At 34.8% G+C, this 11,910-nt stretch overlaps 1 protein-coding gene across 4 annotated transcripts in view; it reads right to left on the reverse strand.

Moving 5' to 3' along the window:
- The window catches only part of LOC140157427 (uncharacterized), a 38,755-nt gene extending 27,085 nt beyond the window's left edge, over positions 1 to 11,670 (reverse strand). For 2 of the 4 annotated variants that reach the window (XM_072180623.1, XM_072180625.1), the window contains exon 1: positions 11,452 to 11,670. The gene's annotated coding sequence lies outside the window, so the exon portion shown is untranslated. Of the gene's footprint in view, positions 1 to 6,467; positions 6,994 to 11,451 lie in introns of those variants that run through there. The other 2 variants (XM_072180626.1, XM_072180624.1) reach the window with 2 other exon arrangements.
- Positions 11,671 to 11,910: the final 240 nt, after the last annotated feature.

Consider the following 11,910-nt stretch of genomic DNA (forward strand, 5'->3'; position numbering starts at 1 on the left):
TCAACTTCATATTTTCATGCTTTTAACTTGAAGGATCGCATATTTCTGCCGCTCTAAATATTCTTAGTCAAATGTATCTCTTTAGCGTCTCTGAATGGAGGGAACATATCCATCCCTATTTTATTATGTTTATGTTTCCCTTTTATGTTTAAATCTTCGAACCGTACACTACATCAACTTCATATTTTCATGCTTTTAAACTTGAAGGATTGCATATTTCTGCCGCTCTAAATATTCTTAGTCAAATGTATCTCTTTAGCGTCTCTGAATGGAGGGAACATATCCATCCCTATTATGTTTTGATTTTCACCCCTAGCTCCCTTTAGGGGACTTTGTGGTGGGATTATGGTCCCAAAGTATCCGTTGTCATTAGGACTCTAGGATCTTTAGAGTGCTACATCAGCATTTGACTACCTTATCCATTTACTTGATAAACATATTCAAAAATGATCCTTCGCTACCTACACAACTTTACATTTTCCCGGGACAATTTTGAAGTTAACCGATTACGCGGTGTCTATGGCAACCAACGACTTAACCTCTACACCTACGTTTGATTTCTTGACCTCCACCCTCCTTGTACACTGTACAGACGGAGCACAACCACGACAGACTACGCATTGGAATGTTTCAATTTCATCATCTTTACATTGAAATTTCTGTCATCTTAAGAATGTTTTACTTCATGCTGTACCAGGAGGATATTTGGATCTCAATAATATGGTCAGTTTTACAGGCAATACATATGCATGGACTGTATAATATTAATGTTGTTACCACGATATTATCATACGTGTATTTTGCCTGTACATGTACATTGCACAACTTTTTCTGCACAGTAGTATATAGCAGTTAGTACAAGTCAACAACCTTTACGCTCTCCATCATTGATGCCTACCGTACCAATGTTTATAACTTTATATCGAATATCTCGGCATCTCAACTTCTTACAACCATACATCAAGGTACAAAACATAGTGTTTTAATGGTGACTTCCTTATTCTTCTTGAAACGATTAATTATAATCACCATAATCATGATAATGTGCATTTCGTCAATCAACGCATGAACTGACTATATATATTGTCTTTTCATCTCACGGAAGATACATTTTTGAGTATCATACATCTTAAGGCCGCTCCTGATGAGATCCCGCCTACCCACGAGAGGATCGAAACACGTGTCGGGCATTTTATATCAAAATGCATGGAACTACTATTGTTCCCTACAATCCTTTAACAAATACTCTACAACGCTATTCAAGAAATCAGTCCTAATTCATCTTGGAGCTCCATATACCATCGTACTAATTTTTGTTATTCTTCAAACTATAACGGAGTCTCAAAACTTTACTTATCAGTGCATCATGATTTTCAAATCTTCGAACCGTACACTACATCAACTTCATATTTTCATGGTTTTAAACTTGAAGGATTGCATATTTCTGCCGCTCTAAATATTCTTAGTCAAATGTATCTCTTTAGCGTCTCTGAATGGAGGGAACATATCCATCCCTATTATGTTTTGATTTTCACCCCTAGCTCCCTTTAGGGACTTTGTGGTGGGATTATGGTCCCAAAGTATCCGTTGTCATTAGGACTCTAGGATCTTTAGAGTGCTACATCAGCATTTGACTACCTTATCCATTTACTTGATAAACATATTCAAAAATGATCCTTCGCTACCTACACAACTTTACATTTTCCCGGACAATTTTGAAGTTAACCGATTACGCGGTGTCTATGGCAACCAACGACTTAACCTCTACACCTACGTTTGATTTCTTGACCTCCACCCTCCTTGTACACTGTACAGACGGAGCACAACCACGACAGACTACGCATTGGAATGTTTCAATTTCATCATCTTTACATTGACATTTCTGTCATCTTAAGAATGTTTTACTTCATGCTGTACCAGGAGGATATTTATTGAAACTCAATAATATGGTCAGTTTTACAGGCAATACATATGCATGGACTGTGTCAGTTCAGATACCAAAATTAAACTTTCATTTATTTTTTTTGTGATTTGGAAAACTTTAGCTTAGTGCATGATTTGGTCAACCAGCTGAGAGTTGCCAGTTGATAGGCCTGTGATTTACCTGTTTATTAAAATGGATCAGTCTTATTCTGTTCATCTTTTGTTATTTTATGTCAAGTGTAATAATACAATAGAACACTATCAAATATGCATAAGGTTAAACTAATTGTAGGCAAGCATACATTGTGAAGAGGGAGTCCTCACTTCCAGACAAGACTTGGTCAAGTGAACACAATATTTTGTGTGTGCGTTGAAAAAATTGATCGCATCATCAGTATATTTTGTGAGAACACAATTGTTCTTGTTTTATACCAGTATAAGACCTATCCAAGCCAAAGATAGGCTTTGCAATTATTATTGTACCCAGGCAGAGGGTGGTATAAGTTGGCATAATTATTATCATCACACTATGAAGTTGTGAAGATAGAGCTGTTGGAGTCGCACAGCTGTGTGTGAGTTTGAAAGGCGATCTGCAACTGAATTGGAAGTCACCAAAACTGACGGATGAAGTAAGTTTATAAAACTCTTAATTGTTATTGCTATTGTGTTAAATTATATGCATGCTTGATACTGTATGTTGTTATTCTTAATGTATTATTTTAAAGTTTAAAAACAAACTGGTGGAAATTGATTGTATTTTATTAAATGTTTCAGTTCTCGACCGATACATCCAACCATGAACCAGACAATGTTTGCCGTTACCAAATCCCTGTGAATTAATCAGCTGTAATCAGTGACGGTTTGGCCACCCTAACTAAGAAAACCAATCTGTAGAGATTCGTGGTCAGCACACCATCAACCAATTCCAGGACGGCTGCATACGAACCATGGTTCCAACTAAATATGTTTAAAAATGTCGGTATTGATTTAAAAAAAAAAAAAATTAAATAATGGACTTGAACTGAAATGAAATGAGAACTCTAATATTCAACTCAACTCAGGTACTCATCGAACGAAGCAGTTGAATTTTGTACATCATTATCAAAGATATTTAATTATTATGTGAAATTGTTATTCGTGTATGTTATCTATTTAATATTGAAAGACACGAATAAGATACTCATCAAAACGAAGCATTTGTATTTTGTTAATTATGGTCTAGGACCTTTAATTTATTTTAAATTGTTATATGTGTGGATATTAATATGTGATTTTGAATTACACAACATTGATTGAAGATTTGATGTATTGATCACAATACTTCAACTGAAATTTATTTTTGAGTGAATTACTTCAAAAATAGGTCAGTGTATTATTTGATATTTTCGGCTATCATTTTTTTTAAATTGAAATAAATTGCTTTGTGAATCAGTCAATGTTACCCATTCAGATAAGTTGCAATTATTGAATTATCTGAAGAAAATCAATTTGTTTTCAGTTAAGCATTTATCAGTTGTTGTAAAATACAATTAGGGTAAAAAGAGCTGATTGATTCCTTACACCTTACCTATTATATTGTTGCATGTGAGTTGAGATTAAGTATAAGGAATAATCACCTCTTACCCACTTTAACGTTTGATCATTTGAACAATAATACTTTGTTTAAATTGTTTGATTTTATGATTGGATCTAATCAATTAAGTCAGATTATTGAAAGAAGTTGTATGTATGTAGTTTAAAATGTTATAATGTAAATGCACTTTTGTTAATATAAAAGAACAACAGAAGATAAATTATACTATTCTAAGAACATATTAAATGAAATAATCATTTAAAGATTTAAATTACTGTTGTCTTGTGTTCCTAATTCTTATTGGTGTGAACAGTACCGCTGTTTTTAATTATAATCCAACATGTTCATCCTTCGGGTGTGACAGACTGTATAATATTAATGTTGTTACCACGATATTATCATACGTGTATTTTGCCTGTACATGTACATTGCACAACTTTTTCTGCACAGTAGTAGCAGTTAGTACAAGTCAACAACCTTTACGCTCTCCACCATTGATGCCTACCGTACCAATGTTTATAACTTTATATCGAATATCTCGGCATCTCAACTTCTTACAACCATACATCAAGGTACAAAACATAGTGTTTTAATGGTGACTTCCTTATTCTTCTTGAAACGATTAATTATAATCACCATAATCATGATAATGTGCATTTCGTCAATCAACGCATGAACTGACTATATATATTGTCTTTTTATCTCACGGAAGATACATTTTTGAGTATCATAAGGCCGCTCCTGATGAGATCCCGCCTACCCACGAGAGGATCGAAACACGTGTCGGGCATTTTATATCAAAATGCATGGAACTACTATTGTTCCCTACAATCCTTTAACAAATACTCTACAACGCTATTCAAGAAATCAGTCCTAATTCATCTTGGAGCTCCATATACCATCGTACTAATTTTTGGTATTCTTCAAACTATAACGGTGTCTCAAAACTTTACTTATCAGTGCATCATGATTTTCAAATCTTCGAACCGTACACTACATCAACTTCATATTTTCATGCTTTTAAACTTGAAGGATTGCATATTTCTGCCGCTCTAAATATTCTTAGTCAAATGTATCTCTTTAGCGTCTCTGAATGGAGGGAACATATCCATCCCTATTATGTAGGCCTATTCCATTTGCAAGCTATTTTTGTGTTGCGCATAATCTTAAACCATGTTTAATTTCCCTGTAAAATACAAGAACACCAATTGTTAATGTTTTAAACCACACAAATTAGGAACTGGGATTCAAATATAAAACTTAATGCAAGATGTTTTTAATCAAACAAAATAAGATACATACTCTAAGATATAAGTATAAAACAAAAAACCCTAACATCAGAAGACAAGAAAATCCCTCAACAATCATTTACTTAAACAAAATATAGAGCCTGTAAACAAATGCTAGGTAGAGTTTGATATTAACTGCCATGATAATGGCACTGAAAGAATTAAAGTTCCTACTGCAAAGGAAACACATCTGATAGTTTCATATACCGGTACTAACATTGGAATTACTAATCAAGCCAAAAACACATTCATTACAAAGAAAGAGGCCAGAGAACACTTTCATTAATACAAAGAAAGAGGTCGGACATAACCATACAGAAATAAATGCTAAACATTTTAAAGCCTGGCTCATTAATCCCCTGTTTCCAAACATACCACCAAAGTCTGTAAAATACGGGTGCAAAATCAAAATCAAAAGATAAGCCAGAGCCTAATACTAGTACTTTTAATAGTAAACATAATATTAAACCCATAAATTTATACTACAATTACTGTTAAGGAGTGCCTTTAACACACCTGCATGGTTCATATCAAAAATCAAATTTCTATTAAAAAAACCTATATAAATATGACATTACTGCTTCCCATATTCTGTCAGTTTCAATACATATTAAACAAACTCTGTGTATCCATACCTTCAGCCTCACTCACAGGGGATGCGATTTCAAACCCCAGTAACTAAATTTCCACTGAATCTACCCATGATCTTCCACACTGAAATCAAACCATGTCACAAAAATGAGGCTACAACCACAAACTACAACAATACTAAAATTGAAACACAAATCATCAACTAGGTAATTAGCTCATAAAACTCTTGTCACCATGTCAATCCCTCAATAATACTATATAGTAAACACCTATCACAATCACCAACATTCTGCAACCATATGCTGCAACAACCTTTCAATTCCAACTAACTGCATCCAAAATCATATTAGCCATCAATCCTCCCACACATACATTCCATGGGCTGGCAGAAACAACAGGTCATTAATTACCTTTTCAACTAATTAAGTGCCTTAGGTTAAATAACAAATTACAGTAACAAACTAACAAACACATTCATTCGGAAGAACCCGAACGATTACAATACCTAGCTGGGGGTGTAAACCCCCCCAGCTAGGTAATAATATTGTCCTGACAGTGGTACTGGTATACTTGGTGAAGTTGAAAAAGATGTGCTCTCTGAACCTTCTCCTAGCTCCCAGTACATTGCCGGACTGTATGCCTTGCAACCAATGCTTGGTAACCATGGTAACGCTTGCTAGTTAAAAGTTATCATCTTTTTATTCAACTGAACTGTGTTCCAATATATCTGTGGTTCAAGTGAAGTTCAAACTTTTTCATTTCGGCATAGGCCTACCTGCAAAAGTTTCCCGGCTTTCAGTGTTTTATTCAAATATTATTTTATTCAAAAATTACCTAAAATTAAGAAAATTAATACTTACCTCTAAATCAGTAACAAATAAAGTGCATGCCCTATTCTTTAAAGTCATATTAAGCTACAAAAATTAATGGAAAAAAAGTTTTGGAGCTGTATGACCACGAGGCACATACATGTTTTAAAGACTTTCAATTATTTGAGCCGGACTAACTTAGTGAGGCACGTAAACACACACCTAAATCATGATAATAAAACATACATATAGGGCATAAAGGTGATACATGCACATACATACCTAGCTCGCTATACTTGTATTATACGATAGGCCTATGTACAATGTACCTCTTCTAGTTCATAGTACTACATCAGTACATGTAGGCCTACTAAAGTAGAGCACTATCCAAATTTTGTAAATCTGAAACATATCGTAACCCAAAATCTGTTCTGAAACGTGTCGTAGCAGGTTAAAATATTTGGAATGGTGGAGGCAGCGAGTCCAGGCATCGTACATCAACAACGTTTACATGGTTTACGCGGATGCGATGGTTCGAAGTGATGGTTGTCATACACTCCGAATCCGATGAGGGCGACATTTGCTGTGTTTCAGTGCTTTGTTTGAGTGCTTTGTTCGTAAACGGAGCAAATTTTTCTGTCCCTAAATCGTGCAGCACATGTAATCGAAGGAAGTTTAGAATCGCTGGTTCGAGTCCCGACGAAGCCTGTGGAAACTTTTTTTTCTTCAAAATTCATGATCGCATTCCGAAATGAGTCACTTGTCGGTAAATCATGTATCGTATCCTTAATGGAACAAATCGCGGAATTAAATCAGTAATAAAAGAAGTAGATTCTTATATAGCGGTCAAATTGGATAAAAGGGAAATATTTGTCCCTGCTCTAAAGAAAATATAGGTTAGAAAATTATCAAATAACTTTAAATTAAAATTGAGATTTTATATTTATTTATTTCACGAGGCGGCATTATCACAGACAAACACTGTATAAGCTAAAAACTCGACCCTCATCACTAGATGCTGTCATAGCTCAATGGTAGAGCATCAGACTGCTGATATCAATATCGTTGGTTCGAGTCCTCCTGCCAGCAATGGTTATATTTATGATTTTAATGCTACGCTAAAATTTGTTCAATTTATTTATTTATTTATTTTTGTTTTTGTTTATTTATGTAAATAATTTGATATATTTGAAAGAGGTATTTGAGCAATTCGAAATTTTGATTTTATAATCCTATGGGGTCATTTTGAACTCCCACCCCCCCCAAATTGCCAAACGCACAACACCTATGAGTTGCATCATTCCTAATGATCAGTACGTCCATGTCATCATCATAAAAACCATTCTATGTATACCTGACGCCGGACTACTATATAAAAAAAATAGTATCACATCTTTCCTGCTCAATCAAAATAATACTTGCAAATAGATCATAGTTTACTAATCTAATCCTGTAATATATAGACCTGTAATATAAGTGATCATTGTTTACATGGTTTGTTATGGTTGGGATTAGAGTCCGATCTCTGTAATGTAATGTAAATGAAGCATATTGATATGCAGGAAGAATCGATCAGGGCGCTAGCTTTATTGTCCTATGAGATGTAGGGCCTAGTGCGAACTGTCCAAGCTGATTGTTCATTTAGTATCATAATCGATGAGGGAAAGATAAACACTATTCAAAATATCAATAGATAAGAAGAAAGGATTTAGAGATTTGTAATTGAGTCATGCATGATTTAACAGAAGGTTCTTTCCAAAACCCAAACGTAATGTCAAGCTCAGTTTAATTGTTTGGTCCTCAGTTTGAGAAAATACTATTATACTGAAAAGAAATGGCACTCCCAAACTATAACACATTTGTTCATTAAAAAGTTGGATGTTACACCCTGTATATCTTCTGGTGGTAGGCTCCTTTAATATATTATAGTTATACTGACCTCCTTGGTATAATTACCATGGATAAAGAAAAGTAAATAAATAAAATAAATAAATAAATAAATAAATAAATAAATAAATAAATAAATAAATAAATAAATAAATAAATAAATAAATAAGTAAATAAATTTAAAATAAGTATTAAAAAAAAAAATTAAAAAAAAAAAAAAAAAAAAATAAATAAATAAATAAATAAATAAATAAATAAATAAATAAATAAATAAATAAATAAATGAATAAATGAAGTTTGGAAACACTTAGATGTCTTTTTATACATCTTTCAATGTGGAGTAGAGGCAGGCCCGTACGCAGGTTTTTTTTGGGGGGTGCTGATTTTGAAAATGTGGACTTTTTCCAAAGGGGGGGGGGGGGGATTTTGTGGAAAATGGCCTTTTCTCCCTAAATTGGGACCTTTTTTGACCAAAAAACCGTAAAAAACCTGATTTTTTTGATCGCTACGCTCGCAAATTCTTAAATTTTGGGACTTTTTGTGTACTTTTGCAAATTTGGGGAGGTGCGGTCGCACCCCCCGCACCCCCCTGCGTACGGGCCTGAGTAGAGGTAATTAGATCACCAGAACAATCATGTGTGTATGTATTTTATTTAAGCAGCTGCATGGTTAATAATACGCTGTAAAGTTCATTGTCAAATATGTACAGAACATTGCTCATCAGACAAAAACCAGTGCTATGCTGCAGATCGAATGAAAGTGAACTTAGGTCAGACATTTTCTTTACAATTGTAAATGAACCCTGGCAATTGAAATGAAGCAAAAAACAAACTTGCCTTTGTGTTCTTATCTAAGAGTCAGTTCGGTACAGCTATGACGCGAATACGTGTGACGTGACCCCGATAATTTTGTTTCAAAAGATTGGAGGTTGCCATGACTTTCAACTATTCGTTTGTATGTCAACAGGGTCTGATCAACACGTTAAATTCAATTCAATTTTATTTGAATGAAATATAAAATTTATGAGCGGGTACGTTGTGGGTACGTGGATATATATTTATATTATATTATTTCCCAAGCAAGATTTATAATGGGAGTCATTATCAAACAAGCAATCTTACTATAAATAGAAAATATTGTGTGTATGTTGGTATAAAGATTAAAAGGCTCCGTCAGTTTCGATCCCAATGTCGCCAAATTTATACGGGAGATTGAGGAATATACGAGGAATGCATTGCAATTTATTTGGTTGAAATTGGTCACAAAAACAGTGAAAATATGGGTAAAAACGGGATTTTTTTGTTATGAAAGTCGGTTGCCAGCCTACGCGTCACTGCAGCTGGCAGGCAGCGCGTCGGGCCGCGTGCGTAATGCGCACTACGCCATCAAGCGCGTAAACGGCGCAGAGCCATGCGTCTTGCGAGCCAAAGGCAAGTGGACATGATAATATGGAAAGAAGGAAAAAGAAAGGAGGTCAAAAAGGTACATAGACGGGTCACGGGGTTATGAAAACGGGTGAACACGTCCGCAGGGAAGGGCAGTTTAAAAAAATTATGGGAACGGGGTGAAATAAATAAATAAATAAATAACATGGAAACGCAAAATGACACTTGAAGCTAAGCAGCAAATGTTTTAAAACAAAAAAAAGGGAGGGGATAGGCACATGTAGAAGAAACTGAACAGAAAGAAAGAAGCTGAAAAGGAAATGCAAGAAGAGACAGTTTAGGTCTAATAAAATTTACCTTTTCAATTGGTCTACCTGTTTGAGTGAACGCTCCTATTTACTCATCTAGCGGGGACCTGCGCGAAACGCGGGTGTCCCGTTTGTATAAATAATGTGTCTACCATAGGGCTGTTTACAGCTCAATGGTGAAAAATATATAATTGGTTTCTCTGGGCTGATAGATTTAAATCCTCTGTGGCTTAGAGCATCGTGCTAGTATTACGACGGTCGCCGGTTCGAATCCAACCAACTTCATTGTGTTTTTAGGACAAAAGCAAATTTGAATTAAAATACCTCATTAGAACACCACAGTCAAGTGGCTGAGAAAATGAAAATGCATAGTTTTTTTGGAAAAGAATAATCAAATTTCAATTTGGACGCAATCATATGCTAACACTACTATACTGCTCCAAGAAAGTATCCTTACACTTGGAAAAATAATCACAATTTCAAAACTGAACCATATTGGGGTAACTTTTTTTAATAGATGCACTATCTCATCTGGCACATTTTGACACCCCATTGAATCCAATGTGACTTCAAGAAGCAAAGTTACAAGCATTTGATTAGACGAAGGTCCAGTTTTAAAAGTGATACACTGGCCTATTCAAAACTCCACGGACTAGACATCTGGTTTGAGAGTGGTAAATGGCTAATTTGTTTGTGCCTTTAATTTAGAACAAAAGGAACAAAAAACTGAAGCAAAAGAGCTGACAAATAAAATGTAAGTTATGAAAAGTACAGAGAAGTAAAAACTGAAATAAATACTGCTTTAAATACGGCTTCATTGCAGAAGCTGTATAGTCTCTTTGTTGCGCTTGTTGGGATCTTTTTGCGCCATGTATAGGCCAATTTGTCACTTTTAAAACTGGACCATCGTCTATTCAATTGCTTGTAACTCTACTTCTTGATGTCACATTGGATTCAATATGGTGTCCTGATGTATAGGATTAGATTAAAAACAAGTTTACCCCAATATGGTTCAGTTTTGAAATTGTGATTATTTTTCCAAAGTTTAAGGATACTTTCTTGGCGCAGTATATTATTAAAACACTACTATTATCAAAAGTCCATGGTAATAGGTTTCCATGACTACTTGATTAATTATTAATTAATTTTCATTATGATCAAATGACCCGTGAATTCCGTGTAGTTATAAGAATTAAGTTCATTACACATGTTACAGGTAGACTTTCGACTATTAAATTTAGTTACGATGATAAAATTTTAGAATGACTTCCTCTTCCTTTTACTTGCAGTCATTACAGTTTCAAAACTCATAAGCATACATTTTGGCCAAGGATTATAGACTTTAGCAAACATTGAAACATATGAATTAATCTACAGAGTTACAAAATTTATTCAGACAAAACAGGTAGCAAATTAAATTATTGTAAATGATGTTAAGGGATGTGAGAAGAGCGAACCGTGGTTTGGATTTCAGAGGGAGGGTGTCTGTAAGAGGCACAGTCATCAGAAAATGAATAACCGAGATCGCGCGCCAAATATAAGGTAGGCTATTACTGATCATATCCCGTCTGCTAAACAATAACAATAATACTGTCACTATAAAATCAACATGGTTCTTGATTATCATCGTGTTAAAACTCACGTCACGTGGCTATATGGGCTATACATTCGAAACAAAATACTTACGAATATCGTCACTCAAAGATTCAAAATATTCTATCAAAATGTTTCTCCTTGACGCATCAGTTCCAAATGAATATATAAAACGTGATACAGTACATCATGAACCAGGAAACCATGCTAAGGGACTCATAAAAATTATTTTGCCCTCAAAGTCAACCACGTATTCTCACTTTGCACTGAAAACAGAGATACGCGCGGTCCACGTCCACATGCGGTTCGGTGAACAGTGTCGACCTTGTGCAATTCATACTGCATATAAATGAGGGCTAACTGCTCATTGCTGGTCTTGAATACCAGCCGTTTAGACATGTTACATCTCTACAAAAATGGTTTCCACAAGAATCAATTGTTTCTGTTCAAATATCTATTAGCAGGCCCGTACGCAGGGGGGTGCGGGGGTGCGACCGCACCTCCCCAAATTTGCAAAAGTATAAAAAAAGTCCCAAAATTTAAGAATTTGCG

This window comes from Amphiura filiformis, chromosome 7 (assembly GCF_039555335.1).
Source record: "Amphiura filiformis chromosome 7, Afil_fr2py, whole genome shotgun sequence".
NCBI classification, from domain to species: domain Eukaryota; kingdom Metazoa; phylum Echinodermata; class Ophiuroidea; order Amphilepidida; family Amphiuridae; genus Amphiura; species Amphiura filiformis.